Below are 13,176 nucleotides of genomic sequence, written 5' to 3' on the forward strand. Positions count from 1 at the left end.
TAAGAAGCCCCATTCACACCCATAAAACATGGCACGAAAGGAGTCAAGAGCGGTCTACTATGGGGCCTCACAGACATGTGAGGACATCATCTTAATGACTGATGTTGTTACTGCTGATGACTGTTAAACACTTACGAGCACAGCTCTCACATGTCCTTTCTGCTCACAGCCCATTGGTGAGAACTCAGGGACAACGTCACCCCTGGCAAGGAAAGCTAAGAAATGCAGTCTTCCATTTGTACAGGCACATGTCCAGTCACAAGTCATATTGCTGTGGAATAAGTGTAGAGTGGATACTGAAGACAACTAGCAGCCTCTGTCCCCAGGCTTGTTGAGAGATTATGCCCAGGAGATGAGGTCTGGATCCACATGGGGTGGAGCTGGTTTCAGAGACTCCTTCTGGACAGATCTGGGGGGCAGCAGTCCACATGACTCCAGGCAGATTCCCACCTGACCTTCCTGGGCTTTCTGAGTGAGCCTTGAAGGCCCTCCCACCAGCCGAGGCGAGGGCAGACATCCCCTACCATCTTGCTCAGGGCTCACCCACTCCAACAGCTCTCTCCAAAATCCTCACCATATCCATGACTTCCCCAACTCCTTCCAGGATGAAGGGTTTTTAGAGTCATCAAACCACGTCCCCAGACTCCCTCTGAAACTCAGGTACATAGCCTAGACTGCCTCACCACTCACTTGGGTATTTGACCTGCTTTGATCTTGGCACCTCAAGTGAAGCTGCCAATCTACAATCCTGCTCCTCTGTTATTGTTAGCAGCTCACTGAGACCCCGCTACTGTGGACAATTGTAAATGCTCAAAGTAAGCCCCAGTTGTAACTGCTAACACTGAATGGTAAAAACTGATGACTGATGCAGGGGACAGTTTTGCCTGAAGAGTGACTGTGGTGTCCATATGCCTATATGCAGGACCCCTCACAGAAAGGGCCAAGCCAGAGTGGGAAGAGAGAACAGGAGTGGGCTATTGATTGGGAGCTAGTTTGCCCTTCCCTGCTGTGTTCCAGTGCCGAATTCTAAGGAGTCTTAAAATTCTAAATTTAAATCCAGCCTTCTAGATCATTACAAAGAGGCATTTGTCAAGGTAGAAGAAAGAAACATGTTTTATTTAACTTTGTTAGTTTGATTTATAACTTACAAATACAAAGACTCGTGGTATAAGGACCTCCACTTGTACTCTTGCCAGAGGCCTCCAAATGTTAGGAACAGCCCACCCCTGAGCCCACTCCTTACTTTTGGCTTCGTGTCATTCAGGCTGATAAAGGCAAGAACCAGCACCTGGTCTGTGCTTTCACTAAAAGTGTTTTTCATTTGCGTTTGTAAGAATATTTGCAAAGCATGAAGCAGGTGGGTCCTTGGGAGTGAGGGAGGGCAGGCTTGGCTCTACCTTGACAGAGATGTCAAAGCCAGCAGGATCAGGGAGAAGAAGGACAAGGCAGAGTCAAAAACTGGGCAAAGCAGGGCCGATGATTCACTATTTTAATGTCTCTCTTATTGAAGAAAAGTACTCACTTTGGCATATAATCCACTAGAACGTTCTGAACAGAAACTTAAACATAATCTGGTTTCCAGCTTTTTTTTTTAATTAGCAAAATCAGAAACACTTATAAAATGAAAACATAAGTGAAATCCCAATATTAAAGCAACCAAAGTAATAAACAGCTTCCTCTGTTCATTTAAATCCTTATTGACTTTTGGAAAATAATTTATAGATATCACTGAAGTTCTTCCTCAGATGTCTGGGGTCCCCAGAGCAGAAATGGAAGACCACTAACCTAGCAGTGATGGGTGGCAGTGGTTAAGGCCTGCCCAATATCCATTCTCCCCTTTTCAGCTAACAGCCCTCCCTCCCCTCAGGCTATGTGGTTTGGATGGAGCAGGCCTCCAGATCTCCCCCTCCTCAGCCAATAGAGGGCACATGACCCAGACCTGACCAATCAGCACATTCCATCTGCAGCCACAGTGATTTGTTCAGAGACAGAAGGTGACCATGGGAAGGTGAATTAGAGCTACTCCTAGGACTTCTGCAAGTAGAGTGTGGTCCCTACTGGTAGCTCTTCTAAGAGGATAGGCAGTCAGAGGGAAGTGAAGACAGAGAGAGACTAAAACCCAAACCATGTGGGAGCCCTTAGATCAAACCATGGATGAATCCGAAGCTACCCTGCACTTCTGATTTACATGAGCCAACACTATTCCCTTCTCTACCCAGGCCAATTTGGTTGGAATTCTGTCATGCGCCAACAAGAGAGTCCTAAATGATCCAACCCACACCTTTTGCACATGAAGATACTAATGCCCAGAGAGAGGATAAACACTGTCCAAGGCCACCAGGATCCCACTCAGGACGCCAGTTCTCCACATAAATGACGACTTGTGCATGTTTTACTCTTCTCCATGTCCTTTGTTTGTTTGCTAAGACTGACCATGATTTTGTGTGTGAATGAAAATTCTACACAGAGAAGAAACAGTAGAAAGAAGTTTCCTGAAACTCAGCCAAAGGAAGCCAGCCCACACTCAGGAATAGACTAACTTTCCATGATGGTGGAGTGCTTTGATATCATCTGAGAGCCTGGGGGGGATCACATTGTCCAAATCAATCTCTTCTACCTTTTCTGCTGTCTGAAATTCCACCAATAAAGTATCTTTCTCCTAAACTAAGCATTCTTCTTTAGACTTTTCTTTTAAAATGCTACCCCTCTATAAATAAATAAATAAATAAATAAATAAATAAATAAATAAATAAATAAAATGCTACCCCTCTGAACAACACAGGGATGTACACTCTCACCACTTTTATTCAACATAGTACTGGAAGTCCTAGCCACAGCAATCAGAAAACAAAAAAATAAAAGGCATCCAAATTGGCAAGGAAGAAATAAGACTTTCACTATTTGCAGATGACATGATGCTATATATAGAAAACCCTAAAGACTCCACCAAAAAAAAAAACCTACTAGAACTGATAAATGAATTTAATAAAGTCACAGGATACAAAAGCAACATACAGAAATCTATTGCATTTCTCTATACCCATAATGAAGCAGCAGAAAGAGAAATTAAGAAAACAATCCCATTTACAATTGAACCAAAAATAATAAGGTATCTAGGAATAAACCTAACCAAAGAGGTGAAAGACCTGTACTCTGAAAACTATAAAACACTGATGAAAGAAATTGAAGATGACACAAAGAAATGGAAAGACATCCCATACTCAGGGGTTAGAAGAACAAATAGTGTTAAAATGTCTATACTACCCAGAGCAATCTATACATTTAATGCAATCCCTATCAAAATACCACCAGCATATTTTACAGAGCTAGAACAAATAATCCTAAAATTTATATGGCACCACAAAAGACCCCAAACAGCCAAAGCAATCTTGAAAAAGAAAAGCAATGCTGGAGGCATCACAATTCCAGACTTCAAGTTATATTACAAAGCACTAAAACAGTATGAGAACAGTATGGTTCTGGCACAAAAAGAGACACATAGATCAATGGAACAGAACAGAAAACCCAGAAATAAACCCACAATTATATAGTCAATTTATCTTTGGCAAAGGAGGCAAGAATATACAATGGGAAAAAGACTGTCTCTCCAACAAATGATGTTGAGAAAACTGGACAGCAACATGCAAAAGAATGAAACTGGGCCACTCTCTTACACCATACACAAAAATAAACTTAAAATGGATGAAAGACCTAAATGTGGGACCTGAAACCATACAAAATCCTCGAAAAGAGCACAGGCAGTAACTTCTTTGAAATCAGCCATAGCAACTTCTTCCTAGATTTGTCTCCTAAGGCAAGGGAAACAAAAGCAAAAATAAACTACTGGGACTACATCAAAGTAAAAAGCTTCTACACAGCAAAGGAAACAATCAACAAAACTAAAAGGCAATCTACAAAATGGGAGAAGATATTTGCAAATGACATACCTGATAAATGGTTAGTATCCAAAATATATGAAGAATTTATATAACTCAACACCCAAAAAATAAATAATCCAATTTAAAAATGGACGGAAGACATGAACAGACATCTCTCCAAAGAAGACATACAGATGGCCAACAGACACACGAAAAGATGCTCAACATCACTTATCATCAAGGAAATGCAAATCAAAACTACAATGATATCACCTCACACCTGTCAGAATGACTTAAATTAACACAAGAAACAACAAGTGTTGGTGAGGATGTGGAGAAAAAGGAACCCTCATACCCTGTTGGTGGGAATGCAAATTGGTGCAGCCACTGTGGAAGACAGTATGGAATGCCTCAAAAACTTAAAAATAGAACTACCCTATGATCCAACAATTGCACTACTAGGTATTTACCCAAAGAATACAAAAATACTAATTCAAAGGGATACATGCACCTCAATGTTTATAGCAGCATTATCTACAAAGCCAAATTATGGAAACAGCCTAACTGTCCATCAACTAATGAATGGATAAAGAAGATGGTGTATGTATACAGTAGAATATTACTCAGCCATAGAAAAGAATGAAATCTTGCCATTTGTGATGACATGGATAGATCCAGAGAGCAATAGGCTAAGCAAAATAAGTCAGTCAAAGAAAAACAAACACTGTACCATTTCACATATGTGGAAATTAAGAAACAATAAAAGGGGAAAAAGAGAGAGAGAGAAACCAAGAAACAGACTCTTCACTATAGAGAACAAAGTGGTGGTTACCAGAAGGGAGGTGGGTGGGAGAATGGGTGAAATAGGTGATGGGGATTAAGGGGTGCACTTGTCCTTATGAGCACTGGGAGATGTATGGAAGTGTTTAATCACTATATTGTACACCTGAATCTAATATAACACCGTATGTTAACTAACTGGAATTTAAATAAAAACTTTTCAAAAATGCTACCCCTCTGGGCAGGAGTGACATCCTATACCCCCAATTCCATCATGGGAAGAAATTGACCAACATCCTTCTCCCAGATCAGGGGCCCCCACGGAAGCCTGAGATCCAATGTGTTGAGGAAGAAGAGGTGCTGCAGTGCATGTTCATAAAGCCCCAACAGAGAAGGCAAAGCCACCATGGGAGAAGACAGAATTTCTCTCTCTTCTCAACTGACAGCTATACAGGGTATCAGATAGTCCCAAAGAAGCAGTAAGGGAAAGTGAGACAGATGTGGGTTCAAATCTTATTCTATCCAATGCCTGGCTTATGCCAGAAATATTATTTAACCTCTCTGAGCCTCAATTTCCTCACCTGTAAAACAAAAATACAAATATCTGTTCAGTGATGAGGATGAAATGAGCATGTACAGCACCCAGGGGATGGCAAGTGTTTAATAAATGAGTTCCCTTTGCTCAAAAGAAGAAAGCAACAATCTGCACTGTGGTGAGTCATCTCCAGAATACTAGCCCTTTTATTATACAATAAATGATGGGTTGTTGGGGAAGGAGTTGGTGCATGGATGCGGGAGCAGCCAGTCTGGCCAGGAGCTCATGACTGAGGCTGGTGCTCACCACCATTCTCACATTAGCAATTTGCACACTCATCAGGTAGCACACCTTTCCTCCAGCCCAGCAGGAAGCAGGGTTCCCAATCACAGACAAAAGTGCCCTATGCCCATGAGTGCATACAGATGGTATATAAAGGCTTCAAGACAAGAGAGAGTCTTGGTAATGTGATGTGGTAGCTTCAGGAACTGGGACTCAGACAGATTAAGGACCTTGTTGATTGTTACCCAGCAATACTTGCCAAGCAGGGCTAAAAAATAGACTTACCTCTGCTTACCCAGGATCCTTTTCTCTGGCCACCCTGTCTGGGGTGCCATTTTCAATACTTCATAATAGACTGTCTGGAAAGGACTTTTTACAGATAGGGATATTGGAATCAGAAGTAGAGAGGGATGGATCAAGGAAAAATCAAAATAAAAACCAAAGAGCAGGCCAATACTAGTTTCTCCCTTTCCAGGGCTCCCTCATCTTCCCACTCTTGGAGGAAATGATAGAAAATGTCTCCCATGTTCAGGTAGGTATTAAGAATCTCATATGTTGTTCCCCAGGAAATCTGAATCTGAAAAGAAAAGCTGAAGGGAAGGCTTAGGCCAAATGCAGGTCCTAGGGGCTTCTGGGCACAGTCCCCCACATCAGCACCTCCTGTTTCTGCCTTGGACTTGGTGTGGGGCTAAGCACGCCGCCAACGCTCCTCTGGTATCTAGATAGCTCTGTGGCTGGGACTGGGGCCTGAGCTGGGAGTGCAGGAATTGCAGCATGTTCAAAGATATGTCACCAAAATAATGGAATGCCCCAGCCGCAGGCCAGGCTGACCTCCCAAAGTATGTGTTTGGGAGTTTGCAGCTGGAGCCCGACTGCTTGAAGAGAGCCAGGCCCACCCGGACGCAGGCAGGGCAGCAGCGCTTCTCACTCCCACCTCCAGGCCAGGAGCAGGGCAGTGTGTGGAGCTCCGCCAGACGGAGCATCTCAAGGAAGGGGACCTGACCTGGGATGGGGGCTGTGGTGGACACGGGACCATTCCATGCAGGACACCCCATTCCAACAGAAGCTGACCCAGATCCTCAGTCAATAAGGCTGGCTGAGAGTGGGATGCAGAAGGTGTGGTGGCCAGCCCCACAGGCAGCAGGGAAGACAGACAGGATAAGAAAGACAAGACACCCAGAAGGCCCGTGATAGAATAGGCCTGACCAGGACCCCAAGTAGGAGCCCCACGTTCCTGCTCCCAATGCCTCTCCAACCCCATCTTCTATTTCTCTGCAAGATGAACTCTCATGATGTTTTTAAGCACTTTGCAGAATAAAAGGGGATTATTGTCCCGGGAAATGTTTTGGATGGCTGGGCATCTTGGGAAGTGGTGTTCTTGAGAAAGCAAGATTCGGCTGTTTGGGTCTGTGGCCCAGCTGACCTCCGTGTGGGCAGAAATTTGCTGTCAGAGTAGATCAGGAGTCAAGGACCTTCACCCAGCACAGGTGGACCAAGGTGAGCTGTTGAGGACATCACTCAACTGAAGTTGCCTGGCAGTCCTCACTGTGCAGGGGCCCTGGCACCAAGACCCCATGGGTCGCATGTCACACCAACACCAGCCAGCTCCCCTCTGCCACAAAGACCATCTGGTTGTTCACACCACACCAGAGGCAGGGAAGGGGCAGCCTCACAGCAATCAGGGGTAAGGAGGGAGATGGGGTTGGTTTGGGTCATAGTCCAAAGATGGTGACTCTGAGCTCCTAGGCTGGCTTCTCTCCCTTCCCTGACATCCCCTAAGACGTCTATCAATCGCCTAAAAAGCCAAGGCTACAGAGTCTCCCAGTTCACAGGCAGAAAAAGAGGCTCACCTGAAGGCTTCCCCTGGCTGAGTGGCCCTGTCCTGGCTCCAAGCCCAGGGCAGCACCTCAGCTACGCAGCAGAAAGGCAGGGTTCTCAGCAACTCTCCCCAGGGTCCTGCAGAACCCTCTCCCCTTCCTCTCTGCCCACCCAAAGCTCCGCCTGCCTCTTCTGCCACACCAGGCAAGAACTCACATTGCCCAAAGCCTACAGAACACTGGCACAAGAACAAAGACTCACAGATATACTAACATATCCACTTATACTCTCTCATATACATTCATAGAGTCCTCTCTTGTTCTAACGTGAATTTTCACACCCACTCTCACACCATTGCACATTCATGTAAGAATACACAAGTTTTGCATGCTTTCACACGAATACATAAAACATTCCCACCAACAATTATTCAAATGCTTGCATAGAGAACTGCATGTGAACACATGCTCTCACACATACACACATTCACACACATAAACAGTCATATTTACTCATGCACCCACACATACTCACATCCTCAGATATTAGCATTTGGCCACTCAAGATATCTGAAGCTGGCTTCACTAGGATCAGAAAGCAAGAGCCACCAGCTCCTGAGCCTCGATGTGATCCTTCCTCCCATCCTTCCATGGCTGCCTCCTCCGAACCCTCCCCTTCTCCCTGTGCACTTAGTCTGACTCCTCTTCGCTAAGTGTGGTCATTTCTGACCCTTGTCACCTTTTTCAAGCTGTTTCCCTTGCCTCAATGCTCTCCCCCATAACATCCTATCTATCCAATCCTGCCTGACCTGAAAGATCCCCAACACATCCCTGTCCCCATGAAGGGCTGTCATCAACACTGACCTAGAAGCAAGCCTGCACCTTGGGAAGAGTGGTCACCCATGCAGGTGTGCCCTGAGCCCAGGGGTCCCTATCTGGTTCCTGGGTATGAATCTCGTCTCACTCATGGGGTAGCAAAAGCCTTGAGGTCCAAGGAAAGAGCCATGCCCCACCCCTTGTGGCCCCCAAACACATAGTGTAGAGCTAGGCCCTTAGCTCAGCACTGCCCAGGGTGTTGCTCCAAACTCATTCTCTTCTCATTTAGACCTTCCCAGTTGAAAGGCATCAACTCTGGGGTCAGACATACGTGGGTTCAAATCCCAGCCCCACTATTTCTAACAGTGTAACTTGGGCAACCTCCCTAACATCTCTTGGCCTCAGTTTCTCCTCTAAAGAAATGAGAACAATAATTTCTTCCTTGCAGGTCTGGAATGAGGATGTGGATATAAGTACTCTGCACACTGGCTGGCACAGAGTAGGTCCTCAACCCAACATGATGCCCTTTTCCACTGCCTCCTCAGCTCTCCTGGCCTATAGCCAGTCTGACAGGGTTTAACACCTGGGATGGAGTGGTCCAGAGCAGGATCAAGGGAGGCTCCAGCCCACACCCCTCCCCAAGGCTGTGTCTGGGTCTCCTCCCCTCATGGGAAGCCCCAGAGCTCCAGGACATCTTTGATTAATAAGAAGCAGAAAGATAAGCTTCATGATAATTAATAAATCATTAGCAGCATTATTTTTCATCAGATAAGCCATTAATTGTTCCCATTTCCTTACAAAAAAAACCCAGCCCAGGGGCCCCTTGCAGTGAGTTGATTTTGATTGAGAAATTCAAGCCCATAAAGAAAAGCAGGTCCCTGGTGGGATGAGCAGCATCCACCTGCAGTGACGCTGGGACGGCGTATGCCCAAACCACATCTCTGCCCTTTGGGAGAGCAGGGGCCAGAATACACAAAACTACCCGCTGCCTCCCAGGCAGGGCCCCAAGGGAACTCCAAGACTCCTAACCCAGAGCTGGCACACGGGTTTCCCCTCTGGCACCAACACCAACTGATTACCGGTGTCTGTTGTAGACATACCAAAAAAAAAAAAAAAGCCACATCCAAATTGAGAGGAAAAAGTCCTAATTGATTAACAATGCCTGACAGGGTCATGGGACAGGGCATGAAGGCACAAAGGGGAGCACCTTGCCATTCCTTCCTTCATTTATTCATTTATTCTGCAAATGATTAGTGAGTGTCAAGTGCTATGCAAGGGGCTAGAGAGACTGTATGGAGCAAAAAGAGTCACAGCCCCAGCTCTCACAGAGTTTATATTTGCCATGTCTAAAGTCCTGTTCCTTTTCAGAAGAGGAAACTGAAACAGGGAATGGGCTGCCCAAAGCCATGCTGAGGTTCAGTGGCAAAACCAGCTAAAGAGCTCTTTCCCTGCCCCATTCTCAGCCCCTCTTTCCCTCAAAGGAACGACAAAAAGATCCAGTTCCCCATCCCCCCAAAAACACAAACAGACATGTTCTACCAACTTCTTATGCCCACCCCCACCCCCCCACCCGGACTCTGAGAATGGCAGCACATTCTCAATCACTTGGAGAAATGTTTTTGAACACCTATCATATACCGGAACAATGAACTGGGGCACAAAGACATTGCCCCCCCTCCGAAGATGGTTAGATGGAAAAGCTTCCTTAAAATATAATAACAACAAAGCAAATGACTAGGCAGAATAGAAGGCATGCCTTAATAAAGTGCTCTGAGACAGTAAAGGCAAAAAGCAAGCTGAGGAATCTGGGAAGGCTTTCTGAAGGAGGCAGCAGGTTAGGAAGGAATTGGAAAGGTCTGGTGATAGATCTTGAAGGGTTTTCAAGGCACTGCTTGGCAGTTTACATTTGTCCCTTGGCTCTTCACATGTACCCTATGAAGGCATACTCAGAGAGTACCAGTGGATAAACCTGGCATATCTTCCTCTAGCATCAATCTCACTTATAGATTTGAAATGTAAAAGTTTTTAATTAAAGAGTTCTTAGAAGTGTTGTCATACCTACACAGAAATAAATTTCAGGTGGATTAAAGAACTAAACATTGAAATAAATAAAACTATGAAATGCTAGAATAAAATATAGCAATATATTTATATCTACTGGTGATAAGAAACTTTTCCAAGCATGGTACAAAATTAAGATGCCCTAAATTAAAAAAAAAAAAAGTAGATATGTCTACATAAAAATTTTAAAATCTCTAGTGCAAAAGATATCAAAAATAGAATTAAATATAAATATCAGAGGAGAAGAGTATTTGTGATATATACAATAAACAAAGGACTAAGAGCTCCAAAACAGAAAGAGTTCCCCCCCCCCAAAAAAATAATCAATAGGCAATTCACAGAAGAAACACAAATGGCAAATAAACCAGAATTTCTGAACCTCAGCACTATTAAACATTTGGAGCCAGTAATTCTTTCTACACACTAGATGTCAAAAGTACCCCTGACCTCAACCCCCACTCCCTTGAAGCAGTCAAAAATGTCTCCAGACACTGCCAAATGTCTTCTGGGGGGCAAAATCATCCCCAGTTGAGAACCATTGCTAATAAACATAGGAAAGCAGCCTCAGCCTTCTGAATGAACAGATAATTGCAAATTAAGATAACAATGAAATGTCATTTTCTCTTATCAGATTGGGAAGATTTTAAAAATGGATAGTAACTACATATGGCAAGGATTTGGGAAGAATAATGGTCTCATTCTTTGTTGGTGGGAACATAAGTAGATGATACAACAATTTTAAGAAGACAATCTGGCAGCATCTGTCCATTTTTTAGATCTCTAAGCCCACTGACCTGGTAATTCCAACTTTTGGACTCTACCCCCACAGAACTATGCACAAAAGTGCAAAGGACAGGCATACAAAGGATGTTCACTGAGGGCCCTTTTGTAATAGTGAAGATTTGGAAACAAGTGTAAATGAATAAAGAAATGGTTAAATAATGGCACATTGATATAAATCAGACAGCAAAAAGAGTTGCCAAGACATACAGCTGAGTAGAAGAATCAAGTTGCAAAATAACACAATCTTATATTAAATTTTAAGTTAAAGTGACATATTTGCATGTGTTTGTATGTGCCATTAAAAAGAGAGAGACGAAAGATATGAAAAATAATCAGCAAATTATTGATCGTGGTTAACCATAAGAATGGGGATAAAGGATGAGAGAAGTAACAGGGAGAAAAGAGTTTCAATCCTGTGCTTTATAGAGTTCTGTACTGTTTGAGTTTGGACAATGAGTGTGTATTATTCTTTTTTGTCAAGCCCCATGTCCCCCTTTTTATTTTTGAGCATGCATTATTCTTAAATTTTTTTAAACGGGTTTTAAGCAAACCCCCCCACAAAAAAGTCATACACAAGTAAAATCAGCAAAATCCCACTGATCTCTGTTGATCCATGTCATTTTTTTCCAAAGGCTAGGTGACAGAAAAGTGGAATATACAGTGAGAAGTGGAACAGTTCAGTTCTCCTGGTTATGAAGAAAGCCAGTGCTTTCTAGTTAAAGCAAACCAAGCTCACGACTGTAGCAAAAACAGATTTGGCCAATGTCTCAGCCACAAGCTAGGGCTGGGCAGGGCGTGCGTTTTCTTAGCAATTCCCTGAAATGTTTTGAAAAAGGAGTTTGCCAACTTATAAACCAGTTTTATTTTCACTTTGACTACACAAGCTGACTTCCCAAATCTGTTCAGCTGCCTGCTAGTGTTCCTCTTGATCACATATTCTGTTTACAAATACCACTGGGCATCTTTCCACTTCCCACCACAGCGAATTTTCTGCAAACACAAAGAAGCCAAAAGTTCTGGAGTTTGGGTTATTTTGCATTTATCTTTTTAAAATATAGTAATTTTAAAATTATGTTTTCAACTTAGAACATGGGTCAGTGGTTAAAAAAAAATAGGAGATCTGAAGCATAAGCTTGTAACCAGTGAAAATATGAAGCTATTGAGGCAAAATCAGAATAGCAATGAGTCACATAGTCATGACAGATGTGCTGTTGACCCTAAGGCCGACCATGTGACCATGACAGACACCAGGACCAGAGCTCCACCCCAACCACATCTAATGAGCAACTCCCTAAAATACCAAACAGTGAGCTGAAGTGGGGTTTACTTCAGTGGAGTTTTATTTTAGGGGAGTCACTGAAGAGCACATGAAATAATGGTATGAAAGCCATCTCTACTGCAATGACATTGAAAAGGTCAAGTACGCAATTTCAAAGAAAAAAAATCACAAAATAGTTCAAAAACATAAAATAAAGAAGACCAAGAACGATATGATGAAAAACAAAATCAAAAAAGCAAATTAAAGGGTGTCTTAAAGATTTCTTTAGTCTGAGAAATGCCTCTGAAGTTGTAGCTTGAATAATTGATTAAAGTTGGTCAAGTGCTTCACTATAAGTAGGACCACACCTCTATCTGTATCAAAAAGAAGCAGCTGATTTGAAAAAAGCATCCTTACAGAACCATACTGTCTACCAAAGCACTTTAGTGGGTTCAAAAAGACAGACTGGAACGACTGACTTAGAGAGGACAGATGTCATGAACATGCAGATATTAATGATCTAGCTCTTTTATCAGTCTTTGTTCATCATAACCCTAACAAATGTTTGTGAAGACATGTCAATTTCTAAAGTGGTTGATGGTAAAATAACAAGGAAATATATTTTTAACAAGACGTCTAAGTCTGAAAAGATTAATATTAAGTGTAGATAAGCGGCTCAGACCCCCAAAGAGGTGAGCCAAATCTCTGATGGGCAAAATGGCAGAAAATGGTGGCCCCATTGTCTATTACACACACCAAGTGTTCCTGGAACCTGTGTCACACATAAAGCATATTTTTAAAAGGTTTGCTCTTGAGTTCTAAATGGTAAAAACTTTTAATTGAAATTCAGTATAGAAAACTTAGCAGTTTGAATACTTATCTCCTAGGACCACTTTATAATAAAAGAAAATTGTTTTGAAAGTTTGCTTTACCACACATATGTGTACTGGCTTAATAGGAAGAAGA

Source organism: Eumetopias jubatus, unplaced genomic scaffold (assembly GCF_037043125.1).
Source record: "Eumetopias jubatus isolate StellerSeaLion01/CBP00866 unplaced genomic scaffold, mEumJub1_p1.0 scaffold_1, whole genome shotgun sequence".
In the NCBI taxonomy this organism is placed as follows: domain Eukaryota; kingdom Metazoa; phylum Chordata; class Mammalia; order Carnivora; family Otariidae; genus Eumetopias; species Eumetopias jubatus.